The following is a 26,637-nucleotide window of genomic DNA, read 5'->3' as shown; positions in this document are numbered from 1 at the left end:
CCAGTGGTCCTCAGCTGTGCCTTGGATAAACCAGTTCTACATATACTGACCTTGTTACTATACATCCAACAGTCAAACTAGATGAGCAGGTTTTTAAAGAGTTGGGTCCTGGACTCAATTCAGATTCCTGGCAACCACACAACAGTTGTAAGGAATGGAAGTTAAAAAATAAAGATTCCAAACATCCTCAGAAAGGCACCAAAGGGAAGCAAAGGCTCCTGCCTGCCCTCTCAATCCATTTTCCAAAATAGCAAACTTGGGAGTGGTCTTAGTTTTTGCTGCTCCACGTGGAGTATTTTGTGTATATGGAACAGTAAAAACAGGTAATTACCCTCCCCTATGCTATTTTGACAAAGGGGGCAGGGGCGTGGCAGCGGGGGCAGGGGCGTGGCAGGAGCCCTTCCTCCCCCCACGGTACCATTCTGAAGTAATTTGGTCTCTCTTTTATTTGTTAATAGTCATTCCCCACAGCTACTGTGGGGCTGCAGGTAACCTGAGTTGGGTCTGAGGAACATGGACTCAACTTTTTAAAAACCTGCACATCTAGCTGACCCCAAGTCTCCTACAATACTGTATTTATTCAAATACAAGACACTTTTTTTTCCTGGTATGCCATCAAAAGAAAAAAAAGAAGAAGGGGGCATCTTACATTTGTATACGTTACAATTATGTCCAGTAATACTTAGCGTGTGTGTGTGTGTGAATATATATAACATTTCTGAAGGAGTCATCTTACATTCAGGGTTTTCTTTTTTTCAAGTAGTACATCACAGAAGAGTCAATGCATTTTCTTAAATTCTTTTGTAAAGATGACAGTGAAAATATCTTAAAGACAGTAAAAGCATAGTCATTCCAGTGGAACAGTTAGTGTATATGCTAGTCTATTTCAGTAAAATCAAAACAGACAGAGTGGAGCTTCTCGTCATTATTCCTATATTGTGACCCTGATGGTAACTCATGTGAAGAGCTACAGGAAGATCACTCTAAATTGGGTGAGTGGGCAACAGTGTGGCAAATGAAGTTCAATGTAAGCAAGTGTCAGATGGTGAACATTGGAATGAACATTTCTATTTTTAAATATATGCTGACGTCTGAACTGCTTGAAACTGAGAGGGAAAGATCTTTGGGATGTAGTGGTTCACTCAGTGAAAATGTGAACAATTCTGCAGAAGCAGTGAAAAGGACAAACTTCATGTTCGGAATCGGGGTTCTTAGGAAATGGCCAATATCATAATAGCCCTGTATAGATCTATGGTGCAATCTCATTAGGTGTGTACGGTTTTTGCCAGTGTAGCTCAAAAAAGATAATGTAGAGCAGGACAAAATATGGACCACTAAGATGATTAAGGGGATGGATCACCTTTCATTTGAGGAAAGGCTAAAGAGTCTGTGAATTTCAGTTTCTAAAAAGACAACCTGGGTGGAAGGGAGTGCATGGGGTAGAGAACTTGGGAGCACATAATGGACACAAAAGGAAATGCTTTACTCAATAAGCAATTAAATTGTGGAATTCATTGCCACCCCATTCAGAAAAAAGACGGACACCAGGTTGGATCTAAGGGCCACTTTATTAATTTAATACAAACAACACAGGCAAAACAGCGGCAAGGACCTAAAGCGGTACAGGTCAAGCCACGGCGTCCCATCCTGGACCACCGCCTTGACCTGTCTGGGCGAGCTCCCGAAGCCCCAGGTGGGACCCATCCAATGGATGGGGCGGACCCAGCCGGCCAGGCAACTTTGGTCACCCCCCTTTAAGCTCCTGACACCTCAGCCGTATAGCAGTGAGGGAAAGGACTCTCAGGCAGGGTTTCCCGAAGGCAGCCTGCCTGTGGGCCTGGCAGCCGTCACAGCAGTACCAGCCCTTTAGGCAGGCCCCTCTTCCCACATAGGGAAGCGCCAAGGGAGCTCACCGTCCCGCACCCTACTCCTACAAACCAGCCATGACACACCTAACAGGCACCACCTCGCCAAACTCCTCAATCCCCAAGTATAGATGCAAGGTAGGCGAAAAACCCCCCTTTTCCTAAGCCAATTCGGAAAGGGGGGAAAAAATTCCTACCTGGCTCCGTACGGCAGCCGGCTTATCCTGCACCCATAACATAGGGAGAGGCGGGTGGGCCGAGCGACTGAGCAGCACTGAGCTGGGAGGGCAAAGCTGCGTCGCAACGCTCGCTCCGCCCTCCCAGCCACTCCTTATAAGGAGCAAAGGGGGTGGTGCCGTCCATTCCTCAGGAGTGGCAATGGACGGCCCCTGGCTGAGCAGCAAAGCTGCTTGCCAGGAAGGGGCCGAATTGCCACCCCATTCAGAAAAAAGACGGACACCAGGTTGGATCTAAGGGCCACTTTATTAATTTAATACAAACAACACAGGCAAAACAGCGGCAAGGACCTAAAGCGGTACAGGTCAAGCCACGGCGTCCCATCCTGGACCACCGCCTTGACCTGTCTGGGCGAGCTCCCGAAGCCCCAGGTGGGACCCATCCAATGGATGGGGTGGACCCAGCCGGCCAGGCAACTTTGGTCACCCCCCTTTAAGCTCCTGACACCTCAGCCGTATAGCAGTGAGGGAAAGGACTCTCAGGCAGGGTTTCCCGAAGGCAGCCTGCCTGTGGGCCTGGCAGCCGTCACAGCAGTACCAGCCCTTTAGGCAGGCCCCTCTTCCCACATAGGGAAGCGCCAAGGGAGCTCACCGTCCCGCACCCTACTCCTACAAACCAGCCAACGCCCGGGCCAAGCCTCCGCTTAGGCCCTGGCGCCCCACTGGTGGCCTAAGGCCAACTGGAGTCCTTGCCGCAGATCCTCTATAAAAATCATGTTACCTGTCTGAGACAGGTGCACCCCATCACCCCTGTAGAGGTCGGGGAATTCGGCCCTGATCCGAGGGTGAGGCAAATAAACGCCTAACCCATCCCCCAAACCCTTTTGGATGGCCCTATTGGCCTTCATCCTCGCCCGCTCAATGGCCTGGCGATCTTCAGCCTCCCTCCAAACCCGCCGAGGGATCATAGCCGACCACATGATCAGCACCCCCGGCCAACGCGCCGCAATAAGACGCATATCCAATAGCGCCTGATAAGATAACGCCTTACCCTGCAGCAGACCCAAATCGTTTCCCCCTAGATGTATAACCAGAATGTTGGGTGGCCTGTCGCACCCAACTCCAAACAACAATGGCAACAGGCCCGGCCACCGAAGGCCCCGACGGCCCCGCCATTCCACCGTAGCCCGGTCGCTAAGCCCCAGCTGAGACCCAACCGGCGTCCTGCGTGCTTGATGGGCAGCCCAGAATACAAAACTGTGCCCGCATATCAAGATGCGCTGACGTCCAACCCGCGACGCAGGACCTAAGAAAAAACAACAATTAGTAACGTTTAAACATGCTTTAAAGGACGCACATAGGAGCGGTAAGCTGCGGACCGCCACCTACCAACCTTTTGAATAACCTGACCCGAATACCCCATGGCAGCGGCCGTCGAAGCCGCTCCAATTCGAAAGGAATGAGTCCCAAAACTCACGCCTTGCAGACCCAGCGCCGCCAGAGCTCGCTTAGTCACCGCCCAGAACTGGTAGCGAGTTAAGGGGAAGCCATCCTGGTGCCGGAAAAGGCATCCTTGCCCCCGACCCCGCACTTGCCAATACCTTCTCAATGCACGGACTGGGCACAGCTCCACCTCAGAGCAAGAGCCCAGCCGAACACAAGTCCCCTTGCGCATCTGGTCCATCTTGGACCAGCGGATTGTCAGAACAACCGTATCCCCTTCAAAAACCAAGTCACTGGCCATAAGAGCACGGCCCGAGGCATCCTTGCCGGACGAGACCACCAGCTCACCAACCCGGAGGGCCCCAAAAAAGGCCGTCAATGCGGCCGCATGAAAGAGCCTCGCCTCGTATCCCGATGCACAAACCGTTTTCCAAACCGCACCCAGGCCCTTAAGTACAGACGGGGAAATGGGTTGTCGCGGATCCCTGTGGACCGCGCATTCCCTGGCCCAACCCTCTAGCACTTTCCTCACCCAGAAATCCCCCGTGGCCTCAGGAAATCCCCGGGCTTTGCTAACAAAGGCGAGGGCGGCCAGCTGCCCCCTAATGGACTTCACTGCCAGCCCCCGCCCTTTCTGGTGGACACAGAACTGAAGGATGTGTTCTACCGGAATGGGCCAGGTGCTCCCAATGCCAGCTTCCCGTCTGAACCCTTCTAACTGGCCTACCACTCTCCAATACGCCCTCCTCGTACTGGGTGCGATGGCTAGCTGGATGGCGCGGCACGCCTCGACCTCCCAAGCAGCCAAAGCTCTGGAGGCATCACTGCCGGACGAGGATCCGCCTCCGGGGCAAGCTGCCAGAAACGCTCCATCTGTTGGCGAGACAAAGCGTCCGCCACACCGTTGCATACGCCTGGAACGTGCCTAGCCTTGAACAATATATTGCGCCGCAGGCACAATAATGTAAACGCCCTTACTAATCGCATAACCCGCGTGGACTTAGAGGTCAAGGAGTTGACGACATGCACCACAGCCAAATTGTCACACCAAAAGTGGACAGTGTGGTTCGCCAGCTCCGCCCCCCATAATTGAACTGCCACCAGAATGGGAAAAAACTCTAAAAAAGTCAAGTCCTTAACCACGTCTGAAGCCAGCCAATCAGCCGGCCACTGCTCAGCGCACCAGTGCCTCCGGAAATAAACTCCGAAGCCAGTGGAGCCAGAGGCGTCAGACGTAACCTGCAACTCCGCCTCAAGTAGCAAGTCGTCCCGCCAAAAGGTAATGCCATTAAAATCCCTCAAAAAGTCCATCCACACCTCTAAGTCGGCGCGCATACCCCCTGAAAGTCTCAACCTGTGGTGGGGTGCACGCAGGTGAGCCATAGCGTCGCAAAAGCGACGCAAAAATGGCCTCCCAGGGGCTACAGCTTTGCACGCAAAATTAAGGTGCCCCACAAGCTGTTGCAGCTCTACTAAGGAAGCCTTGCGCTTGCCCCTAAACTCCTGCAGACGGGCCCTGAGCTCCTCGACTTTATCAAAAGGCAATCGCAAGGATTGCTGTACCGTGTCCAACTCAATACCCAAGAAAGTGAGTACCGTAGCTGGACCCTCCGTCTTCTCGTGAGCCAATGGAACCCCCAGCTCACCTGCCAGCTCCATAAAAATGGCCAAGAGCCTGGCACATTGAGACGACTGTGCCCGCCCAACGAATAAAAAATCATCTAAATAGTGGGCGGAGTCACAGCAAGCGGCACGCCTCCTGAACTCCCACTCCAGGAATGAGCTGAATCGTTCAAAGGCTGCACAAGAAACAGAGCAGCCCATTGGTAAGGCCCGGTCCATATAAAACTTGCCCTCAAAGGCAAACCCCAGAAGCTCAAAATCTAGCGGGTGAACAGGGAGAAGGCAAAATGCAGACTTAATATCGCATTTCGCCAGCTCCGCGCCCACCCCGCATCTGCGCACTACTTGCACAGCCTGGTCGAAAGAGGTGTACCGAACCGAGCACAGGTGGCCAGGGATGGCGTCATTAACAGACCCCCCTTTAGGATAGGAAAGGTGGTGAATGAGGCGATACTCGCCCGCCACCTTCTTCGGTACCACCCCCAAAGGAGACACCCGAAAATTAGGGGTTGGAGGGGTCACAAATGGTCCCAAAACTCTGCCCTCAGCACATTCTTTTTGAATCTTAAGCCTAACTATATCCTCCCTGCCCTGAACAGAACGCAAATTCTCGGCCATAAATGGGGCCCTGGAACCTTGAACAGGGATTCTAAAACCATCCCGAAAACCTTCAAACAAGTAAACCGCATCCTCCTTAAGAGGATAAGAACGCAACAAGCGCTCAAGGACCCTCAGCCTTACCGGGCTGGGGCCCTTTTCCAGGGGGCTGCTGGCCACCGGAACTGCCACCCCCCTGCTTTCTGCCACCCCACCCTTGTCGGGCTTTCCCACAGGCATTGTAGGGATGCTGGCCCGCACACGATGGGCATTCATGCCGGAACCGGCAAGGCTTTCTAGGGCAGGTTCCCTTATAAGCATACTCCCAGCAGAGCAGCCGGGGTTGAACCTGCTGCCCCGCTCCACCGCGGGTATTGGTCACCTGGGCATTACGGGAAACCACATGTCCGCTGTCCGAACGATCCCCTAAGTTGGGCTTAGCCGGGGACATCACCGACAACCACAGCTGCTGGTGAATGCGGTCCCACGGTAAGCTGGGGTTCATGGCCGCCCGCATACGGAACTCCTCATCGTACTGCATCCATGCAGCACCTGTGAAGCCCGTATAACCTTTCAATATAATGTCGAGGTATTGGAACAGAGACGCGGCCCGACTGGGTTGCGCCCTGGCAATCACCCCGGCATAAATCAAGAAGCCCGGCAGCCAATTGTTCCAAGTTCTGTCGACTCGCCTCCTTTTTAATCGCTCCTTGTCCCTATCATCCATCTCATCTTTGTCCTTCTTCTCCAACTCACGGTAGAGAAGGGCAAAGACGTCAACATACTCACCACGAAGGATTTTATCCCTCGTGGCTTGCGCCAAGTGGTCACCCAATGGCAGAGCCGTGTCGCCAAACAGCAGGGCATGGAAAGGGACCTGGCCATAGTTCAATGGCTGATAGGGATAATAGCCCCAAGGGCCGGCTGACAAGCCTGGCCAGCCAAAGGGGGGACACCCCCAAGCCTGAAAGGGAACCGCATGCTGCTGCTGAGCGCCAACCGGGATGCCCTGGTTAAAGCCGGTCTGCACCGCACCTGCAAGAGTAGCCGCTGTGTTGGAGGGGGCATCCTGCATACCACTCACCAGCCCACTGGCTGAGCCCTGCGCCCACGGGCCCCAAGGCCACGGACCAGTGTAATGTGGTGCATTGTCCTTACCAGCCGGCTCCACTGGATCCACAGCTACTGCAACAGGCGGCAACTCCTCAGGCAAGTCAACCATTTCAGCTGCCGGTTCCTGGGCATCCGCCACCATCGCTGCACGACCGCTGCTGGTTCCAGCCGCCGAAGATCCAGAAGCGCCTTCCAAGACAGCTAAACGACGCAAAATATCTCGATTAGTTGCGTCCCTAGTTGCGCGCCGCACAGGCCGTGTTGCTCGCGCCCCCTGTTGTGCAGAGCCCGTATCCCCTCTTGCCCGTTCAAGTGCCTCCAGGCGCTTTAAGATGTCCTGCTGGTCCCCCAAGGAGTCATCCTCATCAGAGGACGAAATAGCCGGAGGAGGGGCCCTCTTAGTCGGCACCCTCCGAGCAGGCTGCTTCCCCTTGGAAGCTCCCGTACCTTTCTTGGGAGCCATGCCGTGCTCCGAGCCCGGTTCACAAACCAAACAGGCTAACCCTGCTTAGCTTCCAAGATCTAATGATGTGGGCAAGTCACCAAAAGCAACTGGGGATTATTTATTTCTCCCTCCTTTTTTTTTTTTTTTTTTTATAAAACCAAATCGCACTAAGCACTAGGCAACACAGCCTTGGCTGCACTTTATTCTAAAAAAGGGGGGGGAAGGGCCCCCGCAAGAAGGACCCAGACCCCTTCACTCACACGGTAGGCACAACTAACGTGCAGCACAGGCCCTACCCACTAGGGCACAATGCCCCCTGCCCAACAGAAGTGGCCAAAAAGAAGGGGGGGGCGACTCCAAAGGGGCCTACACAAAATGGCCGCCGGCCCCAGGAACAAAATGGCGGCCGGGCCTGAAGCCGCGTGCAAACTACGCCACTCAGACTCCTCGCAGAAAAAAGGGGGGGCCGGGCCCGCTTCCACCCCACGCCCCAACACCCCCTCGGTTAGCCTGCCTCCCCGTGCCCTATTGCAGGTAAGGGAAAAGGCGCCCAGCCGCGCCACGCCGCCGCCAGCCGGCTCGCCCACGGGCCTCCGGACAAGGCCCACCAAACCAGCAAGTCCCAGTCGGCTTGATGCCGCCGACGGAGAATTTGGAGGCCACGCAGCCGCGCCGCGCCTCAACCGCCCGTCGCACTCCCGGGCCTCGGGACGACGCGGCGACGACGACTAAGCCTCCCGACGCTGCCTAGCTCCTCCGCTGCCGACCCAGCCCAGAGCCAGGCAAGAACGCCTGCACTCTAGGCCCTCAGTCGCTCTCTGGGAACGTCTGTCCCCTCCGAGCGACTGAGCAGCACTGAGCTGGGAGGGCAAAGCTGCGTCGCAACGCTCGCTCCGCCCTCCCAGCCACTCCTTATAAGGAGCAAAGGGGGTGGTGCCGTCCATTCCTCAGGAGTGGCAATGGACGGCCCCTGGCTGAGCAGCAAAGCTGCTTGCCAGGAAGGGGCCGAATTGCCAGTGGATGTAGTGATGGCCACAAGCATGAACTGCCATCAAGGGGATTTGATAGCTTCATAGTGGAAAAAACCATCAGTGGCTACTAACAATGGTTACTAAAGAGAACTTCCATAGACAGAGGCAGCAAACCTCTGAATACCAATGCTAGGAAACAACATCAGGAGAAGGCCTTGACCTCTGTGCCCTCATTTTTAGACCTCTGGGGCAACTGATGTACCACCAGTCTGATCTGACAGAACTCTCGTGTTCTTTTGCTTGGCATGTTGGAGCCTGTGTCTGTAGATCACATTTATATGATGAACCAGAGAAATAGCTACACTTTATGAAAACACAACTGGTGGCTTCAACATGTCATTATTTTTCTTTCCCCAGTCTCTTCCTGTTATCCCACTCCTTTTGTTTTTAATTATATTTGACATTTGTCATCCTGAACTTTTATTGTTTAGCCTAAGGCTGTGGAATTTAGCAAGATGTGGAGCACAAATATAAATAAGCTGTGTGAACTGTGGAAATTACAAGTTTTCTGAGCCAGCTTGTCCTTGGTTGTGTATAAGAGGCTATTAAATGAAAGAGAGGCCCTGAAGCAATGTGTGTCCCCATGATGATTATGGATGCTTCATTACACTCCTTGATTCAGTTAGGAGAAAAGTCCTGCTATTCTGGTGTTCTGAAATGGTCTTAGTTTTATTATGGGAGTTTGCGTCTTCTTGGCCATCTTCTGCTAGGTTAGGATAAGGTATTTCCATCTATTACACATTCCTCAGCTTTAAAGGGCATGGAGAGGCTCTCCACTTGGAGAGCCTCCTGCCCTTTAAGTTCTTCACCTTTCCAGCTGGCTGGAGGGATGGGGAAGAGCTTAAAGGGCTGGAGGCTCTTCGCACGCCGTTTGCATATGTGGGGTGTGGGAAAAGCCTCCTGTCCTTTAAGCTCTTCTCCCGCTAGATGGCTGGACGCACAGGGGACAGAGCTTAAAGGGAACAAGGCTATTCACACCATTTGCATATGGTGTGGGGAGAGCCTCCTGTCCTTTAAGCTCTTCCCCTCTCCAGCTGTCCAGAGGCACGGGGATGGAACTTAAATGGTAGAAGGCTCTCTGCATGGAGAGCCTTCTGCCCTTAAAGCTCTTCTCCTCTCCAGCTGGCTGGAGGGACGGGGAAAGAGCTTAAAGGGTAGAAAGCTCCGCGCCATTTGCAAATGGTGTGGAGCCTTCTGCTCTTTAAACTGTCCCCCTTTCAAGCTGGCTGGAGGGAGTGGGGGAGAACTTAAAGGGTAGAAGGCTCCCTGCGCCATTTGCAAATGGCATGGTGAGCATTTTTCCCTTTAAACTCCCTCCTCCAGCACCTAAATCTCTTCGGGAAGCTTTGATTCAGGTGTTTCAGGTGCCCTGATTCAGAAAACCCAAACCTTTACAGATAGGGTCCGACTCTGGAATTTTTTCCAAATTGGGAACCCGAAGCGCACACCCCTAGTGACTACCAGTTGACATAGATCAGCTATTTAAATAAACTAGTTAAATCCATGTGCTTGGGTCTCGTGTCTTTATTTGGAGTCTGGGGCAAAAGTTAATGTCTAGTTTTTATCTGAGTGAATAGCAGAACACAGTCATAGTCACTGGCACAAGATTCTGTTATCCACTCAGTCTAGTGACTATATGGTGCTTGCATCCCTGGCTCTGGTGCCTTCATTGCTCTTTTTTCATGGCTCTTAGTAAGGGGATCACACACCCTTTCCTATAACATTGTGCACAGAGGCAGTTGCTGGAATCCTGCTATAAACTCATCACAAGACAAGGATTTGCTGTTCAGAGAGATTTGTCACATGGTTAGTGGGCAGCTGTTGTTTATGACAGGTAAACATGGAGTTGGAACACCCTGTGTAATTTAGTTCAGAAAAAGATGGGGAAAAGAAGCAGTGGGTTGAGATATACTAGTAGATGAGTTGTAGTGAATTGCTTTGTTATGAGTAGAGATGGGCACGATCTGCATTATGTTCGGAAAAAAACCACGATAATGGCAATCGCGCGATCGTGACTCAGCAGATCGTGATCAGCTATGCCCAACTATCCACCAATCGGGAGGGGCCTGGATCGGTGCATCTGTGCTCGGATCGGGGATGCAGACACTGGCACCAGTAATCTATTGCCCTGGCAACGGAGCCAGGGGAATGCCTGAGCTGTGTTTCCCCTCCTTCTGTCAACCGGAATGGAAGCCCAGCTTTCCTAGATCAGCAGGGATTCCTTCCATGGAGCAGCAACGCACTCACACCAGTTGGAAGAAGACAGCCAGGGGAGGGAGGGGGAAGCCATGGGCACTCCAAATCTTTTTTGCTTTTTTAAAAAAATGGGCTTTGTAGGAGGAATGGCTGTTTTTCTGTCTGTCACTCTGTTTTTAACCTGCTTTTAAAACAGTGTATTTTGTGGGAAAACCTCATTCATGGCTCTGTGTGTGTGTTTAAAAGGGTGTGGGTAAAAGCTGGATCCAGATGATTTTAAACAGATCCTCATGAATTCATATGATTTTTATATTGAAACAAAACAAAAAGGCTGTCATATTATAGATCATGTCCTAGTCTACAGACAGCAATAAAACAATCATGCATCCACTAATACATGGCACTGCCACGGCACAAAAACATGCTAAAAAAACACGGATCCGCATGGATCCTCTTGATTTTTAAGTGGGGCCACCCAAAATCCACCACACAATCACAGACCATGTCTGTTGCCACAAATGGGACCAAAAAATTCAGCCATCCACTATTTCGTGGAACTGCCACGGTGCAAAAATATGGTTCAAAAGCACAAATCCACTTAGATCCTCTAGGCTTTTACATAGGACCACCCACAATCCACCATACAATCCTAGATCATGTCCATATCCACAAATGGAACCAAAAAAATCATTCATCCACCGCTTTGTGGCAGCACCACGGTGGAAAAACACAGTTCAAAAGAACGGATCCTAGTCATGGATCCTCTTGATTTTTACATGGGGCCACCCAAAATCCAGTATACTGTCCCAGATCATGTCCAATGCCACAAACAGGACCAAAAGATCTGAAATATGACAGCCTTTTTGTTTTGTTTCAATGTAAAAATTATATGAATTCACGAGGATCCGTGTCTCAGATTCATGTTTTTTTTTTTTTAAAAATAGATTTTATTGGATGAGGTGATATAAAATAGTTGGTTAATACATGCAACTTACCCAAATTAAACCTTTCTAAATATATAACCCCACCCCTCCCCTCCCCCTTTTCTCTATTGACTTCCAACAACACTCTAACCCCCCGTTTATTAATAGAGATTATTATTTCATTATAATACAATTATATTATGTTACCCATGGTAGAGATCTTATATATATTCCCTTCGTTAAAGTCTTACTTAATAAAATTTAAAATCCCTCTAAAGACCACAATTGTCCTTTAACATCTCATTTCTTTTACAAATATTTCTTAAACTTCTTCCAGTCTTCCAAAAAAATTTCTGGGCCTTGCTCTTTCAGATTTCTAGTTAATTTGTCCATTTCGGCCATGTACAACAGCTTCTTTGTCCATTCTTCAATATTCGGTACTTCTTCTTTTTTCCAATATTGAGCATATAAAATTCTTGCTGCTACTATCATATAATACAACAATATCTTATCATTTCTATTAACATCTTCTAAATGTAAAGATAGTAATAACATTTCTGGATTTTTAGCAACGTTATATTGTAATATCAAAGACATCTATGCACATATTCTAGACCAGAAGTCTCTAGCCTTTTGGCAAGTCCACCACATATGAAATAGAGAACCTTCATGCTCCTTACATTTCCAACATTTATTTGATAACTGTTTGTTAGCTATGGCTAATTTTTTCGGTGTTAAGTACCATCTATACAGCATTTTATAACCGTTCTCTTTAATACTGGTACAAGTTGATATTTTTAAGGTATTTTTCCATAGTTGTTCCCATGCTTCCATCGCTATTTTCTTATTACAATTTATGGCCCACTTTACCATTTGCACCTTGACTATTTCCTCTTCTGTAAACCACTTCAATAACAACTTATACATTTTAGATATTGCTTTACTATTATCCCCCAATAATAGTTCCTCTAGTTCTGCATTTTTAATTCTAAAACCATTCTTTCTATGTTCTGAATCAAATAAATCTTTAATTTGTCTATATTGTAACCAACCATATTTAAATGGCAACTCCTCATTTTGCTTAAGTCTCAACCCATCATTTTCTAATACTGTTAATTCTTTGAGGGTAAGCCATTCCTTTCCCTGATATTCCATATTTGGGTTGATTACTTCAGCTGGAACAATCCAAAGTGGTTTCTTTAGCTCTATATATTTCTTGTACTTGAGCCAGGTTGACAGTAGATTTCTTCTCAGGTAGTGGTGCTGAAACATTGCATCCATATTATGCTTCCCGTACCACATATATGCGTGCCATCCAAATAGTTTATTATGTCCTTCCAATGTTAATAACTTATGATTGGTCAAAGACACCTGTTCTTTTAGCCACACCAAACATATCACTTCATGGTAAAATTTTAGATCAGGTAACTGCATTCCTCCTCTTTCCTTAACGTCACAAAGAACTTCCATCTTAACTCTTGGTTTCTTTCCTGCCCGGACAAATTCTGATATCTTCCTCTGCCATTTTTCAAATTGTTTCTTATCTTTCACAATTGGAATTGTTTGTATTAAAATCATCACTCTGGGCAGTACATTCATTTTAATTGTGGCAATTCGACCTAACCATGACAAATTTAATTTATTCCATTTTATCATGTCTCTTTCAATTTGAGTCCAGAGCTTTTCATAGTTATTCTTAAACAAGTCTATATTCTTAGCTGTCAGCTCTGTCCCCAAATATTTAGTTCTGTGTACCACTTCACAGTTTGTTAATTCACTTAATTCTTGTTGTTTCTTCTTAGTCATATTTTCAGTTATTATTTTTGACTTCTTTTTGTTAATGTAGAAACCCGCCAAATCTCCAAACTTCTTTATTTTGTCCAGCAGTCTTGGCAAGGTTTGTAGAGGGTCTTCCACTATAAACATCACATCGTCTGCAAATGCTCTCAATTTGTAGGAGGATCCTTTTATTTTTATTCCTTTTATACTGTCATCTTCTCTAATCCTCCTCAATAATACTTCTAAGACCATCACAAACAAAAGCGGCGATAGTGGACATCCTTGTCTGGTTCCTTTCCTTATTTCCAACTTCTCTGTCAGGTTGTCATTAACACATATTGTTGCCCTTTGTAAGTTATACATTGTTTTCACTGCTTGTATAAATTCATTACCTAGATCCATCTTCTCCATAGTTGCGAACATAAAATCCCAGTTCAAATTGTCAAAGGCCTTCTCTGCATCGGCAAAGAAAAGGCCAACTTCCTTATCAGGTCGCTTATCATAGTATGCAATAGCATTTATCGCTACTCTCAAATTGCCTTTTAACTGCCTGTTTGGTAAAAATCCAGCCTGATCATCTATAAAGTCCATTAACCATATTTTGATCCTATCCGCCAGTATTCTTGCCATTATTTTGTAGTCATTATTTATAAGCGATATGGGTCTATAATTTTTCAACTCTGTCAAATCTTGGCTTTCTTTTGGGATCAGTGCAATACTAGCTTCATTCCATGTATCTGGGAGACCCTTTCCTTGAAGCATATCGTTCATTACATTTTTTAAAATCGGTACTAGGTCCTCCTTCATTACTTTATAAAATTTAGCTGTGATCCCATCAGGTCCTGGTGCTTTCCCAATCTTAGCCGCTTCAATTACTTGTATGACTTCTTCTTCTGTTATTGGAGCATTCAGTCTCTGTTTCATCTCTTCTGGTAGCTTTGGTAAGTGGGCATTCCTTAAATACCCATCTATCACTTGTACATTCACAGATTTCTTTTGAAACAATTTAGCATGGTATTTAAAGAACGCACGCTTAATCAGTTGATCTTTCAATTCTTTACCTTCCTCCATTATCGTATTAATAATTTTCATTTCCTTCCTTTTTTCAGTTGCCAGGCTAAATACTTTCCTGGTTTATTTGCTCCTTCAAATGACTTCTGCTTTAATGTCTTTAACTTCCTTTCTAGCTCTTTATTACTAATGGCTGTTATTTGATCCTGCAATATTTTAATTTCCTGTATAATCAACTTTTTTCCTGGTCTTTTCTTCAATTGTTGTTCTTTTTAATATATTTTTTCTTGAATTTCTTGCCATTTCTCCTGCTTTCTTTGCTTATCCTTACTGTTAAGTAAGGTTAAATTTCCTCTCATTACAGCTTTATAGGTATCCCATACCATCTGTGTTGAGACTTCGTTGTTGTTATTTGTTACAAAAAATTGCTTAGTTTCTTCTGTCAAATACTTCAAATTTTCCTGATTTTGTAATAAATCCTCATTTATTCTCCATCTAAATTTTCTTTGACCCATTGTCCATTTCCATAACATTGGATTGTGGTCTGCGCTCACCTTCGGTAAGATTTCCACTTTTTTTGTCAATACAGTCAAATCTTTTGTTACCCAAATCATATCAATATGTGAAAATGATAAATGCCTTGCGGAGTAGTATATAAATTCAGTACTTTTTGGATTTTCTTTTCTCCATACGTCTTCCAAATGTTCTTCTTGAACTAGTTCAAAAAAAGTTTTTGGTAGCTTCCCTGATTTTTTAACAGTTGTTTTTGATTTCTTGTCTAATTGCAAGTCCACCACACCATTGAAATCTCCAACCAATATCATCTGATCAAAGACATCCTGGTCTAATTTATTCAATAAGTCTTTAAAAAATTGGTCTTTTGCTCCATTTGGCACATAGAGGGCTATTACCAATATTTTTTTCGCATTTATATTTATTTCCACGCCCACATATCTTCCATCTTGATCCTGAAAAATTGATTTTGATTCTACAGCCTCCTTTACATAAAACACTACTCCTTTCTTCTTTTGTTTAGACGCTGATATATATTCTTTCCCCAATTGTTTTTTAAAAATATTTTATATCTTTATCTTTAATATGTGTCTCTTGTAGACATACTATATTACAATTTTGCTTCTTTAGCCAATGAAAAATTGTCTTTCTCTTTTGAGGTGAGTTTAGTCCATTCACATTCCACGATATTAATTTGTACTCCATATTTTACATTTTTAATAGTCCAGGAAAGTCCTCTGCCTTTTCCTGTAATTTTTTTTCCATTTGCTCCTTTGTTTTGATGATAATTCTCAAGGCTTTGTAATAAAAGCTTAGACCTTCTGGAATTTCCCATCTATATCTGATGTCTTTGTCTCTTAGTTTCTGGGTCAATTCCCTATATTTTTTCCGCTCTTGGAGAATCCGTTTTGGGACTTCTTTCATGATCTTAATTCTGCTCCCCTCCTTTATTAAAGGTTTTTCAAAATGCCTCTTAAGTATCTCTTCCTGCATTCTCTTTGTCACTAATTGCACAATAATATCTCTTGGTAGCTTTCTCTGTTGTGCAAAAGCAAAAGATTCTGTACGCCAAATCCATATTTGCTATTATTTCATCCTTCTCTTTCCCTAAAAATTCTGCCAATATCTCTGTCATCTGTTCTTGTGTGGTTTGAGTCTCAGATTCCTGAATGCCACGAAATCTTAACTGCTTTTCCGTCGCCTTACACTCCATCATTGCCACTCTTGTCTGAATCACTTGATTTTCATGTTTCATTTCTGCTTTTATGTCATTTGTCTTTTGTTCCACCGGCTCCACTTTTTTAGTTGTCACTTGCAAATCTTCCTTTACTCCCTCTATCTTTTTTGCCAGTGCAGCTACATCGACTTGAATAACATCTCTCTTCTCTTTAAAATCCTTTGCCAACATTTCTTGCATCTTCTGTAACAACTCTTTGTGATTCTCTGTCACTTTTTCCCCCAGTCCTTCGATCGCAGCATCCACCAAAATTTGCCATTCCTTATCTGCTCCTTTTTACCCGGCCATCATGGGGCCTGGTTTCAAGCCTCCCCATGTGTCTGCTCTTTTCTTCAAATCCGTGTTGAATCGTTTAAACCTTGCCTTTTCTTAAAATTTCTTAAAGAAAAGGGGGGGAGCCTTTTTAAAATCCAAAATGTCGGGCGTTTTTTCTCTATGGTACCATTGCAACGTCTCTATGATTTCTGGTTTAACTTTGTACCTTACTTAAGATGGCGCACTTCCTGTTCCTGTTACCTTCGTTGCCTCCCAGTGGTATACTTATTTTGCTTCCTTTTTCTGTCAATCCTCTTCCCTTTCACTTTGCTGTCCTTGCTAGGAATCCAGTTGTCTGCTCTGCTGTTAACTTCCCATCTCGCGATGTTTCTCCATTCCCCCCTCCGCTTTTTCACGCTGGTTATCTCAGTTCTAACCGCAGTAAGTATAAACAATATTTCTTTTCATTTTTTTAGTCCTTATTTACTTCCCCAGCATCTTCAATTTTACTCTGCTTCTATTACTAAATGTCTCTTCTTTTATATTCTGTCCATTACTTTATTTTCCCTTGGTCTTTTTACTGCCGTTCCGTTTTTAAAAGTCCAAAAACCATCTTTACCTTTGCCAATTCTGCGGGTTGTCTGTGTTGTTTCCTTTGCTTATTCTTTGGTAAAAGCTGTTGCTGAAGCTTGGTTCTGACCATCTTACGCCAATTTAATGACTCCTGAGGCACTGCAGAGATAGAAGCTCGCCCTTCTCCGAGGGGACCTCAAGGTGGTGGTGGGAGTCATTGAGTCAGAACTCCCTCCCTCACTGAGTTCACATGCTCTTGGGGGTGCATAGCATTCGAGCCCAACTTCTCCCTGAAGTTGGGGTGGAAACGGGCGTTGGAGTTGACTGAAGTCAACCCAACCGGAAGTCCCAGATTCCCAACCGGAAGTCCTCAGATTCATGTTTTTTCCACTGTGGCAGTGCCAAATATTTTTGGATCTGTGTTTTTTATATTTCAGTCTGTGGACCTGGCTGTGATATGTGATTTGATGTTTCATTTGTGTTTTTCCTATTTAAAAAACCATAGGATCCACGAGGATCCATGTGGATCCTGGTTTTACTTTCTTCCTGTTTAAAACATGCTTTTGGAAGACTGGCTGCTTGCTTTTAAAACTGGGTGGGGAGGAATGGAGGATTCTATCCCTGCTTTTTTAAAAAGCTGGCTGAAACATGTTGATGGGGTGTCTCTCTCTATTTGGAGGGGCAGGGATAGGTTAAAAACTCCCCCCCCCCGCTCTAACTGTGTAAGTGTGTGTGTGTGAAAATGACCCCTCCCTGAGGGAAGGTGGCTCTTCGCTGGGTTAACCCCCCCTCTGCTCTAAGTGTGTGTGGGGGGGGCGCCCCTCTGCTTTGGCCTCCCCGATCCCCAATCCCAGATCGGAAACGGGACTTGTTCGGGGTGGATCGGTGATCTGGGGTCGTCGCCCGTGTGGATCCACAATCAGCTTGATTGGTATTTGTTTTTGGATCGTGCCCACCTCTAGTTATGAGTGTGGGTAAACATGCATGAATGCACAAGGCTATGCCAAACCATGATCTTTGCTGGCAGTTAAGACTTAGTTGATAACTTCATTATGAGAAAAATTGTAATGTGTGTTGCTTTAGCTCTCTTTTTAGCCTCCTTAAAGGGCTTTGATTATAGTCCTTTAAACATTCTGCTTCTTTTGCTCTCCACATTAGATGCAGGGATCAAGTATTCTTGGCTGGGTATAATTGCAAGTGGGGTCAGGAGAATAGTGATATACTTTCATGATGTAATAGTGCTGATAGGTCAAACTGGGAGAAAAAAATCACAGAGTTATGCTTCTACCATCTTCAGTCAACAATGACTTATTATTGTCTAGTGAATTATTCCACTAGAATGTGGTCCTTCATTTTAATATCCACTAGAATGTGGATCCTTCATTGTAATTCTGCTTGAAGTTGAATTTATTAACCTACACTGTGTAATCCTCCTTGAATCTCAGCAATAAAGGCAGATTATAAAGAGCATAAATAAAATAAAAATTAAAATAAATGAATAAAATAATATCATAATAGAAATGACTTGTTTGAGGACCATGGCCCCAGTATCATACCACTGAAAGTAATTTGTTCTTTGCCTCTTGGATTTCTATATTTGATCTTTAATTAAACAATTTCTCTGCCAGATATGTAGAAAGCATCAGATGAACATTTTAAAAGAAACTAATAATGCTCCTATACCTTTTTTTCATCTCAAAAATGATATGAATCCTGATTTTATGTCATCTCTTGTGTTTCTTTTCAGGCATGTGATATATTTTATTTTGTGTTCATTTGTGTGTTTGTCTCAGATACAACAAGTGCTCGGTTTATATTAGCTGTTTGTTCTGTCATCGGGCTCTAGCACATTGACATAATTTGAAGAACAGTCGGTCCAATTTATTATTTCTTTAGACTTCTGCGCTTCAGCGGGCAGTGTGATGCATGCTGCTTCATGTCAACTGCTGTCAGCTGTTGTCTGGCATCCCACAACTTCCACCTGTACACAGTTTTTGATACCTAGATAGACTCTGGGCATTGAAAAATTTCACAGTACAATAAACAGAATCAGAACAAGAATGAGTCAGATTTACCATTGCTACATGTGAATCTTTTACTGTAGCCTGTGATGGGAGTTTTAAGTACTGTCAGCCCTTTTCAGACAATCCTTCCATTACCCTAATTTACTATTGTCCATTGACTCACTCAGATTCCAATCATAAAGAAATTTACTTTGAAATAAAGTTATTTTGGTTAGGGAAAAAACTTCAAAATAATGTATCATGCTTGAACTCCAACACTGTTTGCATTGCATTTCAAAGTCTTCACCAAGCAAATTCACAGACATCGTGAAAAATCCTGATGCTTCATTGACATTGCTCTGCTCTTTATGGAAGCTCACAAACATTTTGCGAGCTCCTACTGAGCAAATTCTTGCACATGCTCTAGTCACAGGTCTCCATGCACACTCACATACATTTTCAAATATCTCCAAGTCTGCTTATAGTGCAAAAGGAGGTGGGGTATATCAGCAAAAAATAGCAACGTTTATCCTGAAAACAAGCAAATGAAAATTTGCCACTGCTCTAGTTCATGTTAAAAAAGCTTCCAACATGGGAAGGTGATAAGCAAAGACATAAAACTTAGTTATGTTAATATGATCACTATGGCCATCTAGTAAAACAGCTTTAAATAGCTTCCCTGTCTGTGCTTGTTTCAGGCCCTCTTTGATCACACAAATACATACATATGTATTCCTTTTCATCCTGTACTCCCTACATACACGTACAGAAAGTTTACACTGAATTGACCATGAGACAACATTGTCCAAAGCACTCTTTGTACTCTTAACTTGGAACTATCTCACCTCCTGTTTACTGTAATGACTCTGAATGGACCATTCAGGGAGAAAATTCACAAGAGGCAAATAGATAAATGCTGTGGAGCATGTATATATAAAGTTCTGAAAGACATTGTAAAAGAAATGGGGTGGACAGGTTTCCTTGATATTTGTCATAATCAGTGAATAATTCCTGAAAGGAGCTGATGCCAGATCTCTGATACCTACAAAGTCTTTGATAATCTCTTTTGGGTTGAGCTGGAAGAGGGGCATTGGTGATAGAGGGAGAAACTGTCACATATTATTGGTAGGAAAAACTGTCCCATCTCTATTCCCTGTCCCGCTTGAAAGGACAAATCCTCTGAAGCAGATGGTACAGTTTCTTATTGTTGTTTTCCAGAATTTGTGGTTGCCAGTTTTCTGTTCAGCTAGGGACCAAACCTTGTGGCAACCATTAATTAAAAGAAAGAATCCTACCATGATAGGGTTTTGAGGAATTGTATATTGGGTAAGTTATCTGTATTTGAAACCTTATGATTATGTTTTAATTGTTCTTACAGTGCTTGATTATCACTATTTTGTAAGCCTCCTTGAGATATTGTAGATTGTGGGGCTATAGTTATTTGAATAAATAAATATCCAATCATTGGGAGTAACAAACCACAACACTCAGGGACATTTTATCTCATCTAGAGCTAGTTTGGTGTAGTGGTTAAGAATGTGAGACTGGAGAACCAGGTTTGATTCCCCAGTTCTCCACTTGAAGCCAGCTGGGTGACCTTGGGCTAGTCATAGCTGTCTGGTGCTCTCACAGGGTGATATTGTTGTGTGGATAATAATGACATTTGCAAGCTGCTCTGAGTGGATGTTAAGTCATCCTGAAGGGTGGTATATAAATTGAATGTTTTTGTTGTTATCTGGCATCACCTCAGACGTGGATATTTTGAATGAAGACCATATATTCAGCTGAGAATCATTGGGTTGGATCCAGTCAGCTTTTCCATTCACTCTTAACCCAGGTATCCTCCTACTGCCCCAATCCTACATGGCAGATTCCATGATCACCAGCATAGGCTTCTGGGTGGTCTAAGAGGCCTCCCCCTTTCTTTTTCATTGGTGGAAAAGTTGGTTGTAGCCAACTCATTACTTTGAGCAATGATGTGAAGAGAAATTAACTGAATACATGTACACATTGAATCAGCCTTTAGGAAGCATGTCTGTGGCTTAACAGAAGTTATGAAACATTTCAGAGCTCAATCTAGTCTCACACACAAACACTACTGCAGGTTAAATAGCAAGTGTTAAAATTCAATGCACAACTTCCTATCATGTGCTTGAAAATCAATGGGTTTCATGCTGCCGTCTGAGGATTAAAGATGAGTCCTATCTCTAGAAGGGTTGTGCACTGCTGATGTGTTCTTCTGAAATCTGAGAACTTTAAGATGTATGTATTATCTGAAATATGTTGAAGTAACTCTTCAGAATTCTTCCAAACAAGGGGTCTCTAAGACTTGAAAGTCATAATAAAATTGGGCTCTATATATAGTGCTTCTTGTATGATATTGTGCTTTTAAGCTTGCCGTCAAACCATGAGATCTAGTTTCTGAAAATCTGAGATTTCATATTGTCTAGAATCTTACAATAGGGCATTGATTCCATAGAAGTGCTTCACAGTTGTTATGCAATAACAGATCAAATACCATCAGTTCCTGCTTTAAGCAATACCAAGTTTCCATGTTCTTCATGTTGATACTAGATAGAATTAAAGCTAATTCTAAGCAACCAACAATGTAGAACACCTAGTAATTGTGGGTGGCAACAGAAATCCTGTTATTAGTGGAGAAATGCCCAGATTACACACTGTCATCACAGTTAGTACTAATTAGCACCTAATTAGTGCTTGGAAGACAGAATAAAAGACAATGATTATGTCTTAAAGTCAAAGCTGAAAACATTTATGAAAGGTACTATATCATGCCTTTTTAAATCTGATACTTAAATATTTGTCAGTTGGTATTAGGAAGTGTTTTTCCTCTGAGACTATTATTAGGGCAGCTAATATTCTTTGAGAACCATTGAAGGGAAATGAAGATGTTACATCAAAAGGGTGTCTTGATGCTGATCTGCTATTTTCAGCAACTTTTCCCTCTTGTTTTTTGCTTGTCCTATAACACAAGAAAAAATGGACTCCGATGTGATCTTATCCATCCAGCTTATAACATGAAGTGACATGAAAATACACATAACAAGCAAACAATAATTTGTTAGAACTGCATTTTCCATTGCTTTTGTCTCCACTTTAAAAGATAATTTCCATTTTATCTCTCCAGATACCATCTATTGTCATGGTATTTTCAAGAGATGTGGCATTGTCATAAAACAATAAGGACTATGGCCTCCTATCTTCTGAGAATGGCTAATGGATGTCAGGTGCATTTTCTATAGTGTAATTATTACTTGGGTAATTAGAGACTTCATTCTGAGAATGATTGACTAGAAGCCTGTTATCCATGATGCCACCTTATTTCTTCCACCAACCAGATTGGCAACATTGACACTTCTCTACATTAGGGGGGGGGGGGGCGACACTTCTATATTTAGAATATGCAGTAAAAGAAATGTGAGAGTACAGCTGTCACTGAATGAGGATAGGACAGGTTAAACTGCCAACATTGTGACTATAGTGCTTTTCAGAGAGAAGTGTTCTGCACATTGTAACTAGTTCTTTAGATAATAGAAATGATTAGACAAACAATTGAAAGGGTATGTTTAGGTGGTCATAAATACAACTAGTCAGCTTTGCATGCAGATAAGATAAACCATATCCAACATATTATGTCAAGCCTATCTTCCATCACTGAACTCAAGAAGTAAATAGTACATTCCTGGGAGGTCTCCCATCCAGGTACCTACCAGAGCTATATCAGCCTAACATCAAGAAAGCTTGTAGGATCATGTGCCTTCCAACCATAGCCTGGGATATAGACCATGCACTGCAGGTTAAAGAGTCCCATGAAGGGATGGGCATAATAGGGAGTATAGAGCATACATTACTTATCCTGCCCCTGCTTTCTTGAAATGCAATTTCGTGTTAATTTTCCTTCACAGAATTACATTTCATTTTGTTCTTGGTGCTTTCTTTCACATTGTTGTACTCCTTTCACATTTTTTTGCTACCTCTTTGGCTATTTCCAAGTTATCATGTTTTGTTTTGCACCTTTTCCCTGAACCAGTTTCCATGGTGGCATTCATTTCTCTATCTATACATGTTTATCCTACCACTCCTTCAAAAAGGTCAGGGTAGGTAACAAGATTTTGTTCTCACAGCAGCCCTGACAGAGAGTGACTGGCTAAAGATCACCTAATGAGGTTATTGCCCTCCTAGTTAGAATGAAGAGACAGACACAGGTGTTGGATCTAAAGGGCCACTTTATTAGATTAACCTCAACACAACATTAATATAACTGCGGCAAGGGTAAAGCGGTACAGGCCAAGCCACGGGGTCCAACCTAGACCTCCGCCTTGACCTGTCTGGGCGAGCCCCGAAGACCCAGGTGCGAGCCCTCCACACGGATGGTTAGGAGACCTGGCTAGCCTGGCAAATTGGTTCCCCACTTTCAAGCTCCTAAGCCTCAGCCGTACAGCAGTGAGGGAAGGACTTGCACGTGGGGCTCCCCCAGGCAGTCTGCCCATGAGCACTGGCAGCCGTCACAAGCAGTACCAGCCGCTCCTAGCAGACCCCTCCTCCCTACCAATAGGGAAACGCCAAGGGTGCTCACTGGCCTGCTGCTTTTAACCAAACTCTATTACACCTGTGACTTCACTAACTAGCACCACCTCATGCCAATTTCCAACACACAAGACCTGGTACAAGGTAGGCGAAAAAAAACCCATCCCAACTGCAATTAAGGATAAGGGGAAAAAATTCCTACCTGGCTCCGAATACGGCAGCCGGCTAATCCTGTACCAATCAGGCTGAGAAGGGTGGGCCAAGCGTTGAGAACAACTGAAGCCGGGTGAGCGGAGCTGCCTGAAACAGCTGCTGGCTCCGCCTACCTGGCAAAGCCCTGGATGCCCGGAAAAACTGCTCTGCTCTCCTCCTTCCAGGAGAGCAATGCACGGCCACCTCCTTGAACAGCTTAAGCTGCCCAGAGGCATGGCCGAATTGGCTGAGTAAGAAACAGGAACCTGGGTTCAGCTCATTTACATCAATGGACTTAAAAGGGTGTAACACTGCGAGGATTGCACTGCAATTTTTGTTCGACACACTAAGCCTGGAACTCAAGTCTTTATCAAGTGTTCACCTTTAGTTTGATTCACGCATCAGTATTTAATCCACTTTGGGGTTGGTTTTGCTCAGCTGCTGTAGCTGTGACTCACAAAAAAGAGGCTGGCAAATATTGGACTACATTGTACCTGCTGTACAATACATCCCCTACACTCTTGGTTTTAGAGAAAAATAAATGTACACCTTCCGATTAAAGATCATTCTGAAATTCCCCTCAATGTAATCCCTTACCAGATTTTGGAGTTACAGATTATGTGGTCTTATTTCCAAAGTGTAACCTTTCCACCAATGGGGCCCATGATGGGTTTCAGTACCCCTTATTTGGTTTACAAGTGTCTGAAAAATCCAGAGTTTCAATATTATGATGTAGCTGCTAATAAATGGGTTTCCCCTACATCAAAGAAGTTCTTTTTAAACAATCTACTTAAAGAGTCAGGCACATTTCTCTCCATCAAGCAGATGTAGATAACTTCTTAAACTTGCAACAGCATTTCTGTGAATATATTAAAATGTTCAAAAAGGAATTGCAATTTAGAGTTAGTACTGCTTCACAGGCATGTTTATTCTGCCCCTCTTTCCTTGTGTGATTTCTACATGTCCCCAGAATGTTCATAGAATCATAGGGTTGGAATGTACCACCAGGGTCATCCAGACCAACCCCCCTGCACAATGCAGGAAATTCACAATTACCCCCCACGACCCTTGAATGGGACTTGATCACTGCAATATTCAGCAAAATTATTCTGTTTCCCCAATTCTTAACATCAAGCCTAGGATGACTGAAAATGTAAGGTGTGTTGGAGGAATTCCTGTTCTCTTTATTCTGAATGTGATATATGTGTATTTATGTTTATTTTCATAGGGAATAGGGTTATGAACAATAGCTGTCCACTGTAGTTCTAGTAATGTATGCCAGCAGTATCCTTAACATTGAACTAGGAACAGGAAATAATTTATACTCTACCATTGTCCTATGATGTTGTGCCATAAGATGCTTCTTGGAACTGGCCAGTCAGAAACAGAGTAATATTCTGTGGCTGGCCTACACATTAGGGACATCCACTTGATTATATTTGGTAAGAATATACTTGAAAAATACCTTCTTAGAATTTCTAGCATATTTGGGTATCCAGAGTGGTATTTGGAATTCTCAGGAATACATGTATCCAGGTCCTGTATATTTCTGAAAATATTTAGGAATATCTGGGGTCAGCATTTTAAGAACCCAGGCCTAGTTCCTTGCCTTTCCCCCTTTAACAGGTTTCTCAAGCAACAGGAAGGCAGCTCGTGGCTTGGGGAAGGCCAGAATGAATCTCACTTCAGCAGGGGAATGTGGCTTCTGGCTGCTATGAGTAGACATGGGCACAAACAGCATTACAAACGGAAAAAACCCATGAACAGCCCGTTCGTCTGTTTGTGAACAAGCTGTTCGTGAGGCTCCATTCTAAACAAACAAGTGGTCCTTGCAAGCCTCGTTCGTTGCCTTCGTCAGCCGTTCGTCAAGCCAGACAGTCTGGGGCCTTTCAAACAATTTCCCTGGCAACGGCAGGGACTGAACTCTGTCTGAACTCCTTCTGGCTTTCCTTCTGGCTTTAACCCTTCAAAGTACTTCCAGCAGAGAGTCCCGTTTTTGCCACTGTGGAGAGAAAATGACAGCAAAGGGAATGACCCATGGATCATACCTTTCCTGGGATGCAATCTCTCTGAAACTTGGGGGGGGGGTCTTTGGAGGACAGTGAAGACTATGTCCCTTGCAAATTTGTTGGGTATTGGACATTGGGAAGGTCAGTTTGTGGGTTGTTTAAAGGGCCCTGCCCCTTGCACATGGCAGAAAAGTGCCTTTTAAACTATCAGCTGGCAGGCAGCAGGGGGGAATTCCCCTTGCCACCTGCCAGCTGATAGTTTTAAGGCGCCACGGACAAATAACATGTTTGTGAACAGGGTTATGTTCGTTACTGTTCGTTGTTCATGTTTGTGGATGGCAACAAATAACGAACAGCTTGTTCATTTTTTCCCCTGTTCGTGCCCATGTCTAGCCATGAGCGAGGTGCAGGGCATTGCACAACTGCAAGTCTGGCTGACTTCTTCTTCCCTTTCTCTTTTGAGGGGGTGGGACCCTTTTCCAGGTTGATTTTTCTCATGCAATCCACACTCCTGCAAGTCGGTTGGCTGGGACACCATGTTCATGGGCTTGTAGAACTGGACCCCTTAGTCCAATTTGCTTGAAACTTGGGGGTGAGGGGATGATCTTTAGTGGACAGGCATTACTAGCTCTTCTGCAATTTTGCTGCCATTTAGTTGAAAGCAGCCACTCCACCCCATCTCTGAAAAATATAAAGAGAATACAAGGAAAAGAAAGTTGATACTCTGCCTATATATAGTCCCAGAATAAAAGGTAAAAAATGGGATTGTTCCCTTCCTATCATATGTGAAGGGGGCCTTTAAAATATGTATTCATTTAGAGATGGTTATATCCTGATCTAGGTGTTCCTGGCAGAGTGTGTAGTATAGAGGTTAGAGTGTTAGATTAGGCTCTGGGTGATCTAGGTTTGAATCCAAACTCTGCCATGGTGACCATGGGCCCATCACCCTCTATTAGCATAGTCTATATCACAGAGCTGTGCAGATAAAATGGAGGAGGGCAGAATGATAGAATCCATGCTAAGTAAAGAGAAAAGTAAGGTATAAATAAATACATTCTTTGCCATATGGCCACTATTTTGTAAAATTCATCAAAAGGAAAAATAC

General features: G+C 44.5%; 1 protein-coding gene across 1 annotated transcript in view; it reads left to right on the top strand.

Moving 5' to 3' along the window:
- The window catches only part of CNTNAP5 (contactin associated protein family member 5), a 472,567-nt gene that overhangs the window by 302,515 nt on the left and 143,415 nt on the right, over positions 1–26,637 (top strand). The gene's annotated exons all lie outside the window — the stretch shown is intronic.

The sequence above is a fragment of the Eublepharis macularius genome, chromosome 2 (assembly GCF_028583425.1).
Source record: "Eublepharis macularius isolate TG4126 chromosome 2, MPM_Emac_v1.0, whole genome shotgun sequence".
NCBI lineage: Eukaryota > Metazoa > Chordata > Lepidosauria > Squamata > Eublepharidae > Eublepharis > Eublepharis macularius.
Note: the sequence above shows the minus strand (reverse complement) of the source record. Positions and strands in the feature narration are given on the sequence as shown.